This window comes from Vulpes vulpes, unplaced genomic scaffold, assembly GCF_048418805.1.
Source record: "Vulpes vulpes isolate BD-2025 unplaced genomic scaffold, VulVul3 Bu000000731, whole genome shotgun sequence".
Taxonomy (NCBI): domain Eukaryota; kingdom Metazoa; phylum Chordata; class Mammalia; order Carnivora; family Canidae; genus Vulpes; species Vulpes vulpes.
In genome coordinates this window covers 60,393-78,070 of record NW_027325685.1, presented here as the reverse complement: position 1 = coordinate 78,070, position 17,678 = coordinate 60,393, and the positions used below count along the sequence as shown (strand labels likewise).

At 35.0% G+C, this 17,678-nt stretch overlaps 1 long non-coding RNA gene across 1 annotated transcript in view; it reads right to left on the bottom strand.

The window, feature by feature from the left end:
- Positions 1-230: 230 nt before the first annotated feature.
- The window catches only part of LOC140596612 (uncharacterized), a 40,917-nt gene continuing 23,469 nt past the window's right edge, over positions 231-17,678 (bottom strand). Inside the window, exons 2-3 of the long non-coding RNA XR_011998509.1 lie at positions 671-718; positions 231-250 (exon numbers count right to left, since the gene is read on the bottom strand). This is a non-coding gene — a long non-coding RNA (uncharacterized lncRNA). The remainder of the gene's footprint in view (positions 251-670; positions 719-17,678) is intronic.

Below are 17,678 nucleotides of genomic sequence, written 5' to 3'. Positions count from 1 at the left end.
GGATATATATTTTGGGAGATTACTATTCAAGCCAGTATAGGAGGCTCAACCAAATCTATGCAGGATAAACTCAAAGACCCATATCAAGACCCATTTTAATCAAACTGCCAAAAGCCAAAACCAGAGAATCTTGTAGGTAACAAAAGAGAAATGACTTATCACATATAAGGGATCTTCACTAAAATTATAAGCAGATTTCTCACCAGAAATTTTGGAGGCCATAAAAAACTGAGCTGATATATTCCAAGTTCTAAAGGAAGAAAAAGTATATCCAAGAATAATATATCCAGCAAAATTGTACTTCAAAAATGTCATAAATTAGGATTTTTGTCTTATAAAAATCTGAGGGAATTTGTTACCAGTACACATGCTCTGCAAGAAATACTAGAGTCTTGAATGTCAAAAGGAAAATATAATAGATGGTAACTGAAAGATGTATGAAGAAACAAGGATTTCAGGAAACATAAATATATAAGCAATTACAAAAGCTATTACTACTGTAACAATAGTTGGTAACTTTACTTTCTGTTTTTTATATGATTAAGAAATGAAAACTTTTTAAAATACAATTATTAGTCTAAAAGTATCATTGGAAGTTTGGTTTGTAATTCCACATTTTGTTTGCTACATAATTTAAAAAACTGGTGAATTCCAAAAAATATCAACTTACGGTTTTGGATATACAGCATATAAAGATGTAATTTTGTGACATCAGCACCTGAAAGGAATAGGGATAGAGCTATAAAGGAGCAGAGCTTTCATATAGTATTGACAAATTCAAATTAGCATATTATTATAGTTTCAGGTATAATTTTAAATATAATCCTCATAGTATTCACAAATAAAATAGCTTTAGAATACACACAAAAGGGGGTTAGACAGGACTTTAAATGTTTCACTAAAAGAATCAACTAAACCTGAAAGAATATGGTAATGCAAGAAATGAGGGACAAAAAAGGTATAAGACATATTTGATGTAAATCAAATAGCAAAATGACAGAAGTCTTTATCAGTAATTACATTAAATATAAATTGATTAAATTCTCCAATCCAAACATAGAGAATGGCTGAATGGGTTAAAACATGGTTAAACTATCTGCTGTCTATAAGAGACTCACTTTAGATCCAAGACACGAATGTGTGGAAAGTGAAAAGATGGAAAAAACCCTTGCAAATAGTAACCAAAAGAGGAGAGGGTGGCTATAGTAACACTAGAAAAAATAAGCTTTAAATCAAATGTAATAAAAGTTAAGGGACATTATATATTAATGTTCATACATCATGATACAAAATTATAAACATTTATATACCTAATAACAATCAAAATATATAAACCAAGGTTGTCTTCCCTTGGTAATCTAATCTTTCTTCTTGGAAGAAACCTTAGAGAAATAGTTTTGCAATAATAGTTTGATGCTTTAATACTTCACTCTCAATGATGATTAGAAAAATCAGGAGAGATTTCTCTGGAGAGGGAAGAAGGAAATAGAGGCCTTCAACCACACAACTAAACCAGTTACATCTAACAAACATATATATAGAGTTCTCTACCCAACAACAATCATTCTTTTCAAGTGTACATGGGATATTTTCCAGGAAATTGGAACCCTTGTGCACTGTTGATCAGAATGCAAATTTGCACAGCCATTGTAGATAAACAGGGAGGTGTGTGTGTGTGTGTGTTTGTGTGTATGTGTGTGTGTTTTAAGATTTTATTTATTCATGACAGACACAGAGAGAGAGAGAGTGAGAGAGAGAGAGAGGCAGAGACACAGGCAGAGGGAGACGCAGGCTCCATGCAGGGAGCCCGATGCAGGACTAGATCCCAGGACTCCGAGATCTTGCCCTGGACCGAAGGCAGGCACTAAACCACTGAGCCACCCAGGGATCCCCTCAAGATGGTCAATTTTAATATATCATGTATATTTTACCACAATCTTAAAAACTGGAAAAAATGCTTATTTACCGTTAAAGCAAAAATAATAACAATGTGGTGTGGAGTTTATAACATATGGGGAAATAAATGTATGACAACAATAACAAATGGCCATGAGGATAGAAATGGAAGTATACTATTATAAGGTTCTCACACTTTACATGAAATGGTTTAATATTCCTTGAAGTGTTGAAAAGTTAAACGTATTACCATCAACCTGCAATCACTAAAATAAGTATTTATAGTTAATTGGTGAACAAAAGTGATATGTGAATTCATAAAAATATCCAATTAATATAAATTAAAGAGAAGAAAAAGGCAACAAAGAACACATGGAAAAATGGAAACAAAAGTACTAAGATTTAAACCTTGAATGGTTAAACATAACACTACTGTATTATCTGAGACATGTACCTGAGAGGAAAAAAAAAGGCAATACCTATACAAAGATTTATATGCAAATTGTTCGTAGTTTTATTCATAATATTCATAATATTATTATTCATAATATCTTAAAACTGAGGGGCACTTGGGTGGCTCAGTGGTTGAGCATCTGCCTTTGGGTGAGGTCGTGATCCTGGGTTCTTGGGATCAAGTCCCACATCAGGGTCCCCCCAGGGAATCTGCTTCTCCCTCTGCTCATGTCTCTGCCTCTCTCTCTCTCTCTCTCTTTCTGTGTCTCTCATGAATAAATAAAATCATAAAAAAATAAGACACACACAAAAAAGCATATACTATAGGATCTAACTAAAGAAAATTTTAGAAAATTCAAACCAATAAAAGATGTCAGAAATAAAATCAGTTATTGCCTAGGAAAGGTTGGGGGTAGTTGGTTAGGAACTGTGATTACCAAGGGAAGACACAAATTTTTGTAGGTTATGGAGATGGGTTCAATATCCTGATTGTATTAATTGTTTCACAGGTTTATATATTGTCACAACTTACCAAATTCTAACTATAAATTAGACTTTATTGTAGTTAATTACATCTCAAAAAATAAAACTAGCATAAAGGCTAAAACAGAGACATTAGCAATCCCATTTTAAACAACAAATATAAAGATTATAAGATAAACAAATATAAAGATTTTAATATAAGACATAGTTTACATATGTTTTCTCTAACTAGAATTCCTATATGCAAAATTCCAGAGAAGCTGTGTTAAAAGACACTGTGTTAAGAAGTAATGTCTAAAAATTTGTCAGTCTGTACCATCTGTACCCATTGTATAAACATCTTTCTGTTAGATAACTTGAAGATTTATTATGGAAGCAGCAAATATAGTGCATGTTCACCAAAAATGTATCACATACTGTAGGAGAAGACACAGGCCATTGTATATCAACTAATTGGTCATGGAAAAACTATATATATTAAAAACAAAAAACTTCAACACATTAAGTCAATCATACTTTTGGAACAAGACACATTATTGGTTTCATTTTAAAATTTAGGAGATCCGTGGGTGTAAAATTCATAGAATAGTGTTTCTTGTGATTCCTTTTAAAAATGCAAATATCGGGGATCCCTGGGTGGTGCAGTGGTTTGGTGCCTGCCTTGGGCCAAGGGCGCGATCCTGGAGACCCGGGATCGAGTCCCACGTCGGGCTCCCGGTGCATGGAGCCTGCTTCTCCCTCTGCCTGTGTCTCTGCCTCTCTCTCTCTCTCTCTCTCTCTCTGTGACTATCATAAATAAATAAAAATTAAAAAAAAAATAAAAATGCAAATATCTCCTAGGCCTGCAAATTTCCTGAAATTCAACACCTTCTGCTCTGTTGAAATACACAGATATGTTCATCTTTAATTAATAGCTCACTACAGAGTGAAATGTAGTACCCTTCAATTATTATGGTTTGATTTAGAGAAACAATACTTCATTTATTTTTTTATAGTCAAACTTATGGGCACCTGGGTGGCTCAGTCAGCTAAGCGACCTACTGTTGATCTCAGTTTAGGTTTTGATCTCAGGGTTGTGAGTTCCAGCCCTGTGTTGGGCTCCATGCTGGGTGTGGAGCCTACTTAAAAAGAAATAAAATAAAACAAAAATCAATCAATCAATAAACAGTCAAATGTATTATATTAGTGGTAAATGTTATTAAAACTACCGTTCAGAATGCATGGGTTGGAAAGATAATGAAAATGTTTCCCAGTTTGGGAATTACCTCCTTGTCATATGTCAAAAAGTTATTAGAATTAATTATTAATATTAATATTAATCAATTAATATTTACTTCCATCACTTTGTTCATATCTGCATAAGTCCCTATATTGCAGATACCTTATGTAGTCTTAATCTATATCTTTACCTGTATGTAACCAAGTGTGCTGGAAATCTGAGACAAAAGAATAGCTTAAAATGGATGAGCATATTTTAGTCTATATGAAATTTACTATTAATTGAGACGATAGGTCTTAATTGATTTTAGTTATGTGTTTATGGGGGAGAGTGCAGGTAAAGGAAACATTAATTGTATCTTTGCCTCAAATTCTGACGCAACATAAATTTGAATTTTTCATTTTAAATGTTAATTGTTTAACTATGTTTATTTTTACCTGAGAAACTTAGGAATCACAGAGACACAAAGATAGTAGTGATCACATTCTAAATAGAGTGTGGATATAAAATCTTTTCCTTATGGTGCTAGTTTGTACAGCTCAATTCCATGCCCTGTTACTCACTAATGCTATTATAGTTAAATTGGAATCTTTCTAGTGACAATCACACTACATGAAATGTTTCCTTCTAATTGTGATATTAGAAGAAGATATGTTGTGAAAACTGTTAGCTTGACTAGTTAAAACTTGTAAAATGTATGTTATTCTTGCACTTAGCTACATATTTTTGAAAAAAAAAGTATATATAGTGTTCCTTGGCATTGGATAAAAATCTAGATTTTTTTTTTCACCAAAACAGATTAAAACATACCTGAAATATATAAATTATTTTCCTGAATATTCCATCCCTGGCCTCTTTTTTTTTTTTTGCCTTAGGACAGGAAAATACCTTCTTTATAAATAAGAAGGTGGTTTTAAAATAGTACCTCCTTTCATCTGATTGAAACAAACATTTTTTCTGACCTCCAGTTTGCATTTTGCCTTTGTACTGGAGAAACATTATTCAGGCTTTCAGGAGAGCAGTACTAGTGAACTTAGAAAATATCTTGCCAAGTGGGCAAAACACAACTAGGTCTTCATTCTTCTGGAATGATTTTCAAGTATTAGAGGTCAATCAACAAATTGCAATGCAGAGTGGTCTTTTAGTCATCATTAATTTTCTGGTATTTCTAGAGAATTTCTCCCTCTATTGTTTACTTCATTTAGCAATCCTCCATAGATTTTTGCATTATTAATATTACTGTATTCTCTCATCTATATACAGTACAAAGACAATAAGCAAACAAACACACTGGGAAAAAGTGGGTAAAACAAAGGTGTTTGGAGGGAAAGCGCATGTTTTTCCAGCTACTAAAAACCTGATATTACATGAAAAATTAAGTTTATAATTGGTATATATTTGACAAAAAGAAGTGACTTTTAAAACCATTGTCGTTACCATTTCTGGTCATAGCATATTCTAGTTGTGTTATCCCAGCAGTGCTCCTGAAGGAAAGGTTTAAGTGCAAGTAGTTTATTTGGGAAGTTATTTCAGGAAGCATTGCAGGGGTTGGGGGTGGGCAGAAAATGAGATAGGGAAGGGAAGGAAGTAAATAGACCATGCAGATATGAGCAGGTCATTGCTATAGGCAACTGGAGCTCAATTGTAACAGTAACTTCTGAAATATGGTGTACAACACAAATTAGGAAATTATAGCCCTCAGGTAAAACCTGCTACATCACCTATTTTGGTACCCCCTCCAGTCAGGGACACCATTCCAGCAGTCTGGCAGTGTGAGCCACAGAAATCAAGTTTAGATGCCCTCCCTATGCTCCCAGCACCTGTCACCCTGGCCAATGGCTGCACCATAGTCCTGCATGGGGTCTGTGCCAGTGGCCACCTTCACATTTGGCAATTCTCCATGTTGACAACTTTTGGACACCTAGCTTTGGAATCTCAGGCTGAGTATCAGGAGCTCTGAATGTCACCTCATCTCTGTCCAACTGCCCAAATTGGGTTTGGAAAACTCTTTAGGAGAAGAGAAGGAAATGCAGGGATTCCTTGGATAGAGAATGAAACTGATGAGGAGATAGCCAGCATTTCCCACTACCAGGTACCCCTCTTGCCCAGTTCTTTTTCCGGAGAATTTTTCCACTTGAGCCAAAACAGGCCCACCATCTGGGATGGCTCATCCCAGGAAAATGAGGCAACACAAGTGTTTTCTATCTTGTTATATAAGTATCTACATAATATACTCAACCTTGCCTCTTGGCAGAAAATGTTAAAAATAATCATCACCTGGCCTATGATGGGCTGAATAATATCCTCCCCAAAGATGCATATGTCCTAATCCCCAGAAATTATGAATATGTTACCTTACCTGGCAAAAGGGGCCTTATAGATGTAACTAATTTAAGGATCTTGAGATTATCCTGATTATCCTGTGTACCCAATGTAATTACAAGGGTCCTTATAAGAGAGATGCAGGAAAGTCAAATAAAAGATGGCAATGTAACAAAAGAAATTGTCAGTGAAGGGAATATAATGTCACTGCACTTTTTAAAAATTAAATTCAATTTATTTAACAGATGGTGTATTATTAGTTTCAGAAGTAAAATTTAGTGATTCATCAATTGCTTATAACATCTTGTGCTCATTGCATCACATGCCCTCCTTAATGCCCATCACCTAGTTACCCCATTCCCCATATACCTCTCCTTCTGTATCTCTCAGTTTGTTTCCTATAGTTAGGCATCTCATAGTTTGCCTTCCTCTCTGTTTTTATCTTATTTTATTTTTCCTTCCCTTTCCCTATGTTCATCTCTTTTGTTTCTTAAATTCCACATGAGTGAAATCATATGGTATTTGAAAATAGAGAAGGGGACCACATTTCAAGAAAAATCGTATAGCCTCTAAGACTAACAAAGCCAAGGAAACAGGTTCTCTTGTAGAGCCTCCAAAAGGAACGAGTCCTACCAACACCTTGACTTTAGCCCAGTGAGACTGATGTTGAGCTTCTGACCTCTAGAACCATAAGATAATAAAATTTAATCATTTTAAACCACTTTAGTTTGTGATAAGTTGGCGAGGCAACATAAGAAACTAATACATGACCCTTTACAGGAAAAACTGTTTTCTTATTCCTGGTGTAAAATAACTCTTCTTAAATTTTAACAGATATAAGTACTACCTAAAAATCCAGTTAAAGCAGATTTTGAAGCTTGTCCCCAAAGATTCTGACATAGTAGTGCTTGGTTGGAGCCCTAGAATTTCCAACAGCCTCCTAGCTGATGCTGATGGTATAAAGACCTAAGATAACTGGATTAGAGTTATATGTATATGTTTTCCTACCCATGGCAGAGAAGATGCCAAAATTTTTTCCTACCATTGTCTGTCAATGGATGAGGGCTGCTCCTTGGGCATCTTGCCTGGCTTTTTCAGTTTGCTTTTGAGCTAAATACTTTTGGGAAAGTCATCAGGCGAAGAGTTGCGGAAGTTTGCATTAGCAAGACTTCTGAATGCCTGGCATGTTTTGTGCCAAGATAATATGGAATGGGACACCTGTAACATCTGCCACACACCTTACAACTGACTTTTATCAATTCAATTATATACAAATGGTATAGAATAGAAAAAATTTTCCCCATCTGAAGTATGATGCTTTATCAAATATTTTTGTTAATCCATGCATTTGGGGATGACAAAGTTTACCATCCTATTTCATAACTTTATTAACTAGTCTTCATACAACCAGTGGCATAGTTTTTCCAATACAATTCTGTTGTTTAATAGTTATTTTCCCAGGTGATTTGAAAGACCAATGTTATGGGAGGGGGGGTTTCATGTTCATTGTTTTATATATTGGTGGCCTAATGCTATAACTCTATACTGACTAAATGTGTTTTCCAGGAGCTATCTCTAATTAATTACTATTTTAAATGTATTATTATTGAAAAATACCATTACTTTCTCCCTCCCTCCCTCTTTCTCTATATAAAGACTAGCCTATATTTTAAAAATGAAAGAATATCTTTAAGTTATTCTTACCATTAGAGCAGCTATGATGTTTTCAAAGAGGAAAAAGCTTATGTCAATGAAGAAAAACAAAAAGGAAGTACAAGCATTGGGCATCAAAGAACATGATGGACAGAGATTGAACCTTGCAGCTGTGTGAATAGGATAAACAATAACAAGCTTTAGTGATAGCAGGACTAAACAGGATTCACTAAGGAAAAATAAAATCTGAACATTGTATGTCAGCAATACACAAAGCCTCAGAACAGATTATCCAAGATGTAACAAAGATGAAATTAGCAATAATGTCTCCAGAGTTTACAAACAACATCATAAAACCAAGATAAGGCATTTTGGCATGCATATAAACAATCAATGCTAAGACACTCCTTTCTTAATTTGGAAATTGAGATTTAGTTTAAAAGCTATATGAATTAAGTAAAGACAATTCTTTATTCTAATATAGCACATAGAAAATCATGATGAACATATAGCATATAAAATGAGAAAGGAATTAGTTTGTGAAAAAGTAAGACCTAAATCTAAAACTGTCTCTAGAATTAAAAAAAAAAAAAAACAGGGATCCCTGGGTGGCGCAGCGGTTTGGTGCCTGCCTTTGGCCCGGGGCGCGATCCTGAAGACCCGGGATCAAATCCCACATCAGGCTCCCGGTGCATGGAGCCTGCTTCTCCCTCTGCCTATGTCTCTGCCTCTCTCTCTCTCTCTCTGTGACTATCATAAATAAAAAAAAAAAAAGAAACTCATAGGGTAAAAAAAAAATAAAACATAAAAAATAAAAAAAAAGTTTTTATCAGTAAGATAGCTATAATTTTATATTTATATGATAAGTATCTTTAATTTGATGTATGTTTGAGATAGTTTTTAAAATTGTGTGCCAATATTAGAAAAAAAGCCTTTTTGGTTTTCAAATTTAACTTTAAAGATCACATTCAGTTTTGTAGAACAATAAGGTATAGCATTATGAACAGTATAATATCAGTACATTCATTCTTATGATCGCTAATGTTAAGTTTATAAATGTAGTACTAAAAGTTAATATCCTGAAATCAGTTTTGTTTTGTTTTTCCATTTTGACAAATTTAAAATTATAAATCTATTGTATCATAGTCAAAAGAAGATAAGCAAAATCTAGTACAAATGTTGGAAAATATTTATATCCTCCAAATATGGTAGAAACATTTTTATTAGAAAAATATATACAGGGATCCCTGGGTAGCGCAGCGGTTTAGCGCCTGTCTTTGGCCCAGGGCGCGATCCTAGAGACCCGGGATCGAATCCCACGTCGGGCTCCCGGTGCATGGAGCCTGCTTCTTCCTCTGCCTGTGTCTCTGCCTCTCTCTCTCTCTGTGACTATCATAAATAAATAAAAAAAAATTAAAAAAAAAGAAAAAAGAAAAATATATACATATGCTTATTTACATGATTCTTATAGATGATAAAAAAGGACCCAAAACACAATTCCATTGTCCCATTAAATAGATTTAGCTTAAAACTACTGCACCCCCATGAGTATTAAAAACTTGATTAACTTAAATAATAAATATTATTTTGACAGTATATTCTTTTTTAAAAAGATTTTATTTATTTATTCATGAAAGACAGAGAAGCAGAGACATAGGGAGAGGGAGAAGCAGGCTCCATGCAGGAGCCCGATGGGGAACTTGATCCCAGGACTCCAGGATCATGTCCTGAGCCGAAGGCAGACGTTCAACCATCATTGAATGAAGCTGAGTCACCCAGGCGTCCCGACAGTATATTCTTAAAAAGTGATTTATTGAAGCACAACTATAACGGGTCGAATACTGTCTCCCTAAAATCTATATAGACCCAGAATATCAGAATGTGACCTTATTTGGAAATAGGGTCTTTGCTAATTAAATTAAGGATCAAGATGAGTTTGTACTGAATTAAGGTGGGCTTTAAGTTCAATGACTTTTCTTACAAGAGACAGAGAAGGACACAGAAACAGAGAAGAGGACAATGTGAAGATAGAGCCAAAGATTGGAGTAATGGACCTACAAACCAAGAAAGGTCAAATATTGCTGATAGCTGCCCAAAGCCAGGAGACAGGTATGAAATAGATTCTCCTATAGAACTTCCAAAAGGAACTAATCCTGGCAACACCATGATTTTGGAATTGTAGCTTTCTAAACTGTGAAAGAATAAATTTCTGTTGTTTTAAGCTTCCCAATTTCTGGTTGTTACAGCAGACTAGGAAATTAATACATAGCTAATAAAGAAGAGTGCAGAGGCCCTAACTTCTGCAATTTGATGAATTTTTAAATAATCAGCACCAGAATAAAAAATTAGAATCTTACCAGAATTTTCAGGGATACCACTTTGTAATGTTAACTACTACTATCTTGGTTTCTATTAATTTTGTCTAATAAATTTGTATCATCTTTTTTGAAATCCGACATTATATGTGTGGGATTGATTGATTTTTGCATGTCTGGCTTCTTTTATTCAGCATTACATTTGCAAATTTTATCCATGTTGTATTTAGAAACACTTCTTTTTTTCTTATTGTTTAATATTTCATCATATGATAATATCAGTATCTCTCATTCTATAGTTGATGAGTACTTGGATTGTTTCCAATTTTTTGGCCAAGGATAATGTTGCTAAATATATCCTTTATTGGCACACCTATGTGCACATTTTTGTTTGGTGTACTTATGTACACATATGTATAAAATCTTTATAGGGTAATGTATGTACATTTGTAAACTAAGTTTCCCAAAGTGATTGAAGTAAATTATGCTCTCACTGATGCAAAACAATAGTAATATGTGAGTTTCAGTTGTTTATATCTTCACCAATACTCGATATTTTTTGCATTTTTTATAATCAGTCATTCTAGAGGAACAGTGACATCTAATTTTGATTTTAATTTGTTCATGATTCTAATGAAGTTGAGCACTTTATTGTAAGTTTATTAATAATAAGTATTATTGCTTTTATGAAGTGCTTATTCAAGTAATTTGTGCTTTTTTTCTTTTGGCCTTTCATTTATCTTACTGATTTAAAAAAAATTCTTCATATGTTTTATATGGGAATAATTTTTAAGATAAATATATTTCAAATATCTTTTCCCACTGTGGATCGAGTTTTGCTCTCAATATGGTGCCTTTTAATAAACAGAATTCTAATTTTAATGAAGTTAAATTATCAATATTTTCCTTATGCTTTGTTCCTGATCTCTCCCTGATTAAATGAATCTTTGCCTACTCTTATGTCATGTATACCTTTACATGTAGAATTTTACTATTTACCTTTGACTTGTAGATATACAATCCATCAGTAATCAATTTTTGTGTATAAGGGCAGATAAAAATTCATTTTTAAAAACAGGGTTATTTAGTTGATCCAACATCATTTTGAAAAGTTCCTCACTTCTTTTCTACACGAAAGAATAAGCATTTTCATAATCAAAGGGCTATATAAATGTGTTTCTAAAATTGTATTTCCATGTACCAGTATCACATGGTCTTAAACACTCGCTTGATAATAAGGTTTTATATTTTAAGCCTCCATTTTGTTGTTCTTCCTTCAAATTGTCTTGGCTACACTTTCCCTTTGATTTTCTACATAAAATTGAGAACTGGCCTGTTAGTTCCCAAAAAATAACAGAAAGACAAAGAAAAGAAAGGAAAGGAAAGGAAAGGAAAGGAAAGGGAAAGGGAAAGGGAAAGGGAGGGAAAGGGAAAAGAAAGTGGAAAGGTAGGGAAAGGAAAGGAAGGGGAAAAGGGAAACACAAGGGAAGGAAAGGGGTGAGGGAAGATTAAAGGAAGGGAAGGGAAGGAAAAGGAAAGAAAGGGAAGGGAAAGAGTGAAAAGGGAAAAACAAACCTGTCATATTTTAACAGGAGTTGCACTGGGTCAGAAGTTAAATATGGAGAATATTAGTATCTTTTGAAAATGGAATCTTCCAGTCCATAAATGTAATAATAAGTCCCTCCATTTATTTAGATCTTCTTTAATGTTTTGTAGTAATATTACATATATTTTCTGATACATAGAATTCATGTATGTTATTCATTAGATTATGTCATAAGTGATAATCTTGCTGCAATGAAGAATTGTATCTTTTCATTTTTTTAAAAAAAATTCTTTGTGGTCCTTAGTATATAGAAAGCTAATTAAATATTTATATAGACATTGAATCAATCAATTTTGTAAAATTTTCTTTTAAAATCTGATAATTAGCCTTTAGATTAAATTGAATTTCCTAGGATTTTCTCATGTCATCTGAAAATAGAGGCAGTTATATTTTATCTTCACTCTTGCTTTTCTTGCTGTTTTGCTCAAAATATAGTATAAATAGAAGCAGTAATTGTAGGCACCCTTGTCTCATTGCCAGTTTCAAAGGAAAGTTTGTCATATTTCTTCATAAAGTATCAAATTGGCTGTAAATGTACCTTGTTTAAGGGATAAGACAGTCGCATTGTCTTTAATATCATCTTTGTAATCCGATTTCCCTATCCCTTCCCTTCTATTTCAGGGAGAATTGCTACAGTGAATTTTGCATGTATTTTTTATTTCCTTTAGAAAGATGTGGTGGGTGGGGCAAGATGGCAGAGCAAGAGGGTCCCCAAGTCACCTGTCCCCACCAACTTAACTAGATAACTTACAAATCATCCTGAATACCTATGAATTCAACCTGAGATTTAAAGAGAGGACAGCTGCAATGCTATAGAGAGAAGAGTTTGCACTTCTAACAAGTAAAACTCATTTTTAGCCACTCTGCATTGAGTGAAATGACTAGAAAGAAGAACTCACCACAAAAGAAAGAGTCAGAAACAGTACCCTCTGCCACAGAGTTACAGAATTTGGATTACAATTCAGTGTCAGAAAGCCAATTCAGAAGCACAATTATAAAGCTACTGGTGGCTTTAGAAAAAAGCATAAAGGATTCAAGAGACTTCATGACTGCATAATTTAGATCTAATCCAGCCAAAATTTAAAATCAATTAAATGAGATGCAATCCAAACTGGAGGTCCTAACAATGAGGACTAATGAAGTAGAAGAAAGAGTGAGTGACATAGAAGACAAGTTGATGGCAAAGAAGGAAGCAGAGGAAAAAAGAGAAAAACAATTAAAAGACCATGAGGAAAGATTAAGGGAAATAAATGACAGCCTCAGAAGGAAAAATCTACATTTAACAGGGGTTCCAGAAGATGCCAAAAGGGACAGAGGACCAGAAAGTGTATTTGAACAAATCATAGCTGAGAACTTCCCTAACCTGTGGAGGGAAAGAGGCATTCAGATCCGGGAGATAGAGAGATCCCCCCTAAAATCAATAAAAACTGTACAACAGCTCAACATTTAAGTGTGAAACTTGCAAATTCCAAAGATAAAGAGAAAATCCTTAAAGCAGCAAGAGACAAGAGATCGCTAACTTATATGGGGAGAAATATTAGATTAACAGCAGACCTCTCCACAGAGACCTGGCAGGCCAGAAAGGGCTGGCAGGATATATTCAGGGTCCTAAATGAGAAGAACTTGCAGCCAAGAATACTTTATCCATCAAGGCTCTCATTCAGAATAGAAGGGGAGATAAGGAGCTTCCAAGACATGCAGAAACTGAAAGAATATGTGACCACCAAACCAGTTTTGCAAGAAATATGAAGGGGGACTCTGTAAAAGAAAGAGGAAGTCCAAAGAAATAATCCACCAAAACAGGGACTGAATAGGTATTATGATGACACTAAATTCACATCTTTCAATAGTAACTCTGAACATGAATGGGCTTAATGATCCCAACAAAAGGTGCAGGGTTTCAGACTGGGTAAAAAAGCAAGACCCATATATTTGCTGTCTATATGAGACTCATTTTAGACCTAAGGACACCTACAGCCTGAAAATGAAAGGTTGGAGAATTATTTATCATTCAAGTGGTCCTCAAAAGAAAGCAGGAATAGCCATCCTTATATCAGATAAATTAGAGTGTATCCTAAAGACTGTATAAGAGATGAAGAGGGACACTATATCATACTTAAAGGATCCATCCAGCAAGAGGACCTAACAATCATTAATATTTATGCCCTTAATGTGGGAGCTGCCAAGTATATCAATTAATTAATAACCAAAGTAAAGACATAGTTAGATAATAATACACTAATACTGGGAGACTTCAACACAGTGCTTTCTGCAAATGACAGATTTTTCTAAGCACATCTCCAAAGAAAAAAGAGCTTTAAGATACTATTTCACAGATATTTACAGATCTTTCCATCCCAATACAACTGAATACACATTCTTCTCAAGTGCACATGGAACTGTCTCCAGAACAGACCACATACTGGGTCACAAATGAAGTCTCAACAGATACCCAAAGACTGGGATTGTCCCCTGCATATTTTCAGATCATAATGCTTTAAAACTTGAACTCAATCAAAAGAAGAAATCTGGAAGAAATTCAAACACGTGGAGGTTAAAGAGCATCCTGCTAAAGATGAATGGATCAACTAGTAAATTAGAAAAGAATCAAAAAGATTTGTGGAAACTAATGAGAATAAAGATACAACCATTCAAAATCTTTGGGATACAGCAAAAGCAGTCCTGAGAGTGAAATACAAGCATCCCTCAAAAAAGTAGAAAAAAAAAATCAAATACACAAGATAAACTTGCACCTAAAGGAACTGGAGAAAGAATAGCAAATAAAACCTACACCAAGTAGAAGAAGAGAGTTAATAAATTTTCCAGCAGAACTCAATTAAATAAAGACCAAAAGAACTGCACAACAGATCAACAAAACCAGGAGTTGGTACTTTGAAAGAATTAATAAGATAGATAAGCCATTAGCCAGCCTTATTAAAAAGAAAAGACTCTAATTAATAAAATCACGGATGAAAAAGGAGAGATCACAACCAATACCAAAGAAATACAAACGATTTTAAAAAATATATTATGAGCAGCTATACACCAATATTTTAGGCAATCTAGAAGAAATGGAAGCATTTCTGGAAAACCACAAATTCCCAAAACTGGAATGGGAAGAAATAGAAAACCTGCACAGGCCAATAACCAGGGAGGAAATTGAAGCAGTCATCAACAACCTCTCAAGACAGAAAAGTCCAGGCCCAGATGGCTTCCCAGGGGAATACTATCAAATGTTTCGAGAAGAAACAATACCTATTCTGCTGAAGTTGTTCTGAAAGAAAGGGATGGAATACTTCCAAACTTGTTCTATGAGGCCAGCATCACCTTAATTCCAAAACAAGAAAATACCATCAAAAAGCAGAATTATAGACCAATATCCCTGATGAACACAGATGCAAAAATTCTCAACAAGATACTAGCCAATAGGATCTAACACTACACTAAGAAGATTATTCACCATGACCAAGTGGGATTTATGCCTGGGGTTCAATGCTGTTTCAACACTCGTAAAACAATCAATGTGATAAATCATATCAACAAGAGAAAAAACGAGAACCATATGATCCTTTCAATAGATGCAGAGAAAGCATTTGAAAAATACAGCATCCATTCCTGATCAAAACTCCTCAGAGTGTAGGGATAGAGGGAACATTCCTCCGCATCTTAAAAGCCATTTACGAAAAGCCCACAGCAAATATCATTCTCAATAGGGAAACACTGAGAGCTTTTCCCCTAAGATCAGGAACACGACAGGGATGTCCACTCTCACCACTGCTATTCAACATAGTACTGGAAGTCCTCGCCTCAGCAATCAGGCAACAGAAAGAAATAAAAGGCATTCAAATTGGCAAAGAAGAAGTCAAACACTCTCTCTTTGCAAATGACATGATACTGTACATAGAAAATCCAAAAGACTCCACCCCAAGATTTCTAGAACTCATTCAGCAATTCGGCAGTGTGGCAGGATACATAATCAATGCCCAGAAATACATAATCAATGCCATTTCTCTACACTAACAATGAAACTTAAGAAAGAGAAATTAAGGAGTTAATCCCAATTACAATTGCACCCAAAAGATACCTAAGAATAAACCTAACCAAAGAGATAAAGGATTTGTACCCTAAAACTACAGAACACTTCTGAAAGAAATTGAGGAAGACACAAAGAAATGGAAAAATATTCCATGCTCATGGATTGGAAGAATTAATAGTGTGAAAATATCCATGCTACCCAGGGCAATTTACACATTTAATGCAATCCCTATCAAAATACCATGGTCTTTCTTCAGTGAGTTGGAACAAATCATCTTAATATTTGTGTGGAATCAGAAAAGACCACACATATCCGGAGGAATATTGAAAAAGAAAACCAGAGCTGAGGGCATCACAATGCCGGATTTCAAGCTGTACTACAAACCTGTGATCCTCAAGACAGTGTGGTACTGGCACAAAAACAGACACATAGATCAATGGAACAGAATAGAGAATCCAGAAATGGGCTCTCCACTCTATGGGCAACTAATATTCGACAAAGCAGGAAAGACTATCCACTGGAAAAAGTCTCTTCAATAAATGGTGCTGGGAAAATTGCACAGCCATGTGCAGAAGAATGAAACTAGACTATTCTCTTCCACCATACAGAAAGATACAAGAATCCATCAAAATCCTAGAGTAGAAAACAGACAATACCCTGGTGAACTTGGCCACAGCAACTTCTTGCAAGATATATCTATGAATACAAGGGAAACAAAAGCAATAATGAACTATTGGGACTTAATCAAGACCAAAAGCTTCTGCACAGCAAAAGAAACAGTCAACAAAACTAAAAGTCAACCTACAGATTGGGAGAAGAGATTTGCAAATGACATATTAGATAAAGGGCTAGTATCCAAGATCTATAAAGAACTTATTAAACTCAACACTCAAGAAACAAACAATCCAATCATGAAATGGGCAAAAGACATGAGCAGAAATTTTACCATATAATACATAGACATGGCCAAAAGGCACATTAGAAAATACTCCGCATCACTTGCCATCAGGGAAATACAAATCAAAACCACAATGAGATCCCACCTCACACCTGTGAGAATGGGGAAAATTAACAAGACGGGAAACAAATGTTGGAGAGGATTGGAGAAAGGGGAACCCTCTTGCACTCTTGGTGGGAATGTGAACTAGTGCAGCCATTCTGGAGAACTGTGTGGAGGTTCCTCAAAGAGTTAAAAATAGAACTTCCCTATGACCCAGCAATTGCCCTGCTGGGGATTTACCCCAACGATACAGATGCAGTGAAAGGGCAGGACACCTGCACCCTGATGTTTCTAGCAGCAATGTCCACAATAGACAAACTGTGGAAGGAGCCTCGGTGTCCATCGAAAAATGAATGGATAAAGAAGATGTGGTTTATGTATACAATGGAATATTACTCAGCCATTATAAACGACAAATACCCACCATTTGCTTCAACGTGGATGGAACTGGAGGGTGTTGTGTTGAGTGAAGTAAGTCAATCAGAGAAGGACAAACATCATATGGTCTCATTTTGGGGGGGAATATAAAAAATAGTGAAAGGGAATAAAGGGGAAAGGGGAGAAAATGAGTGGGAAATATCAGTGAAGGTGATGAAGAACATGAGAGACTCCTAACTCTGGGAAATGAACAAGGGGCAGTGGAAAGGGAGGTGCGTGTGGGGGTTGGGGTGACTGGGTGACAGGCACTGAGGGGG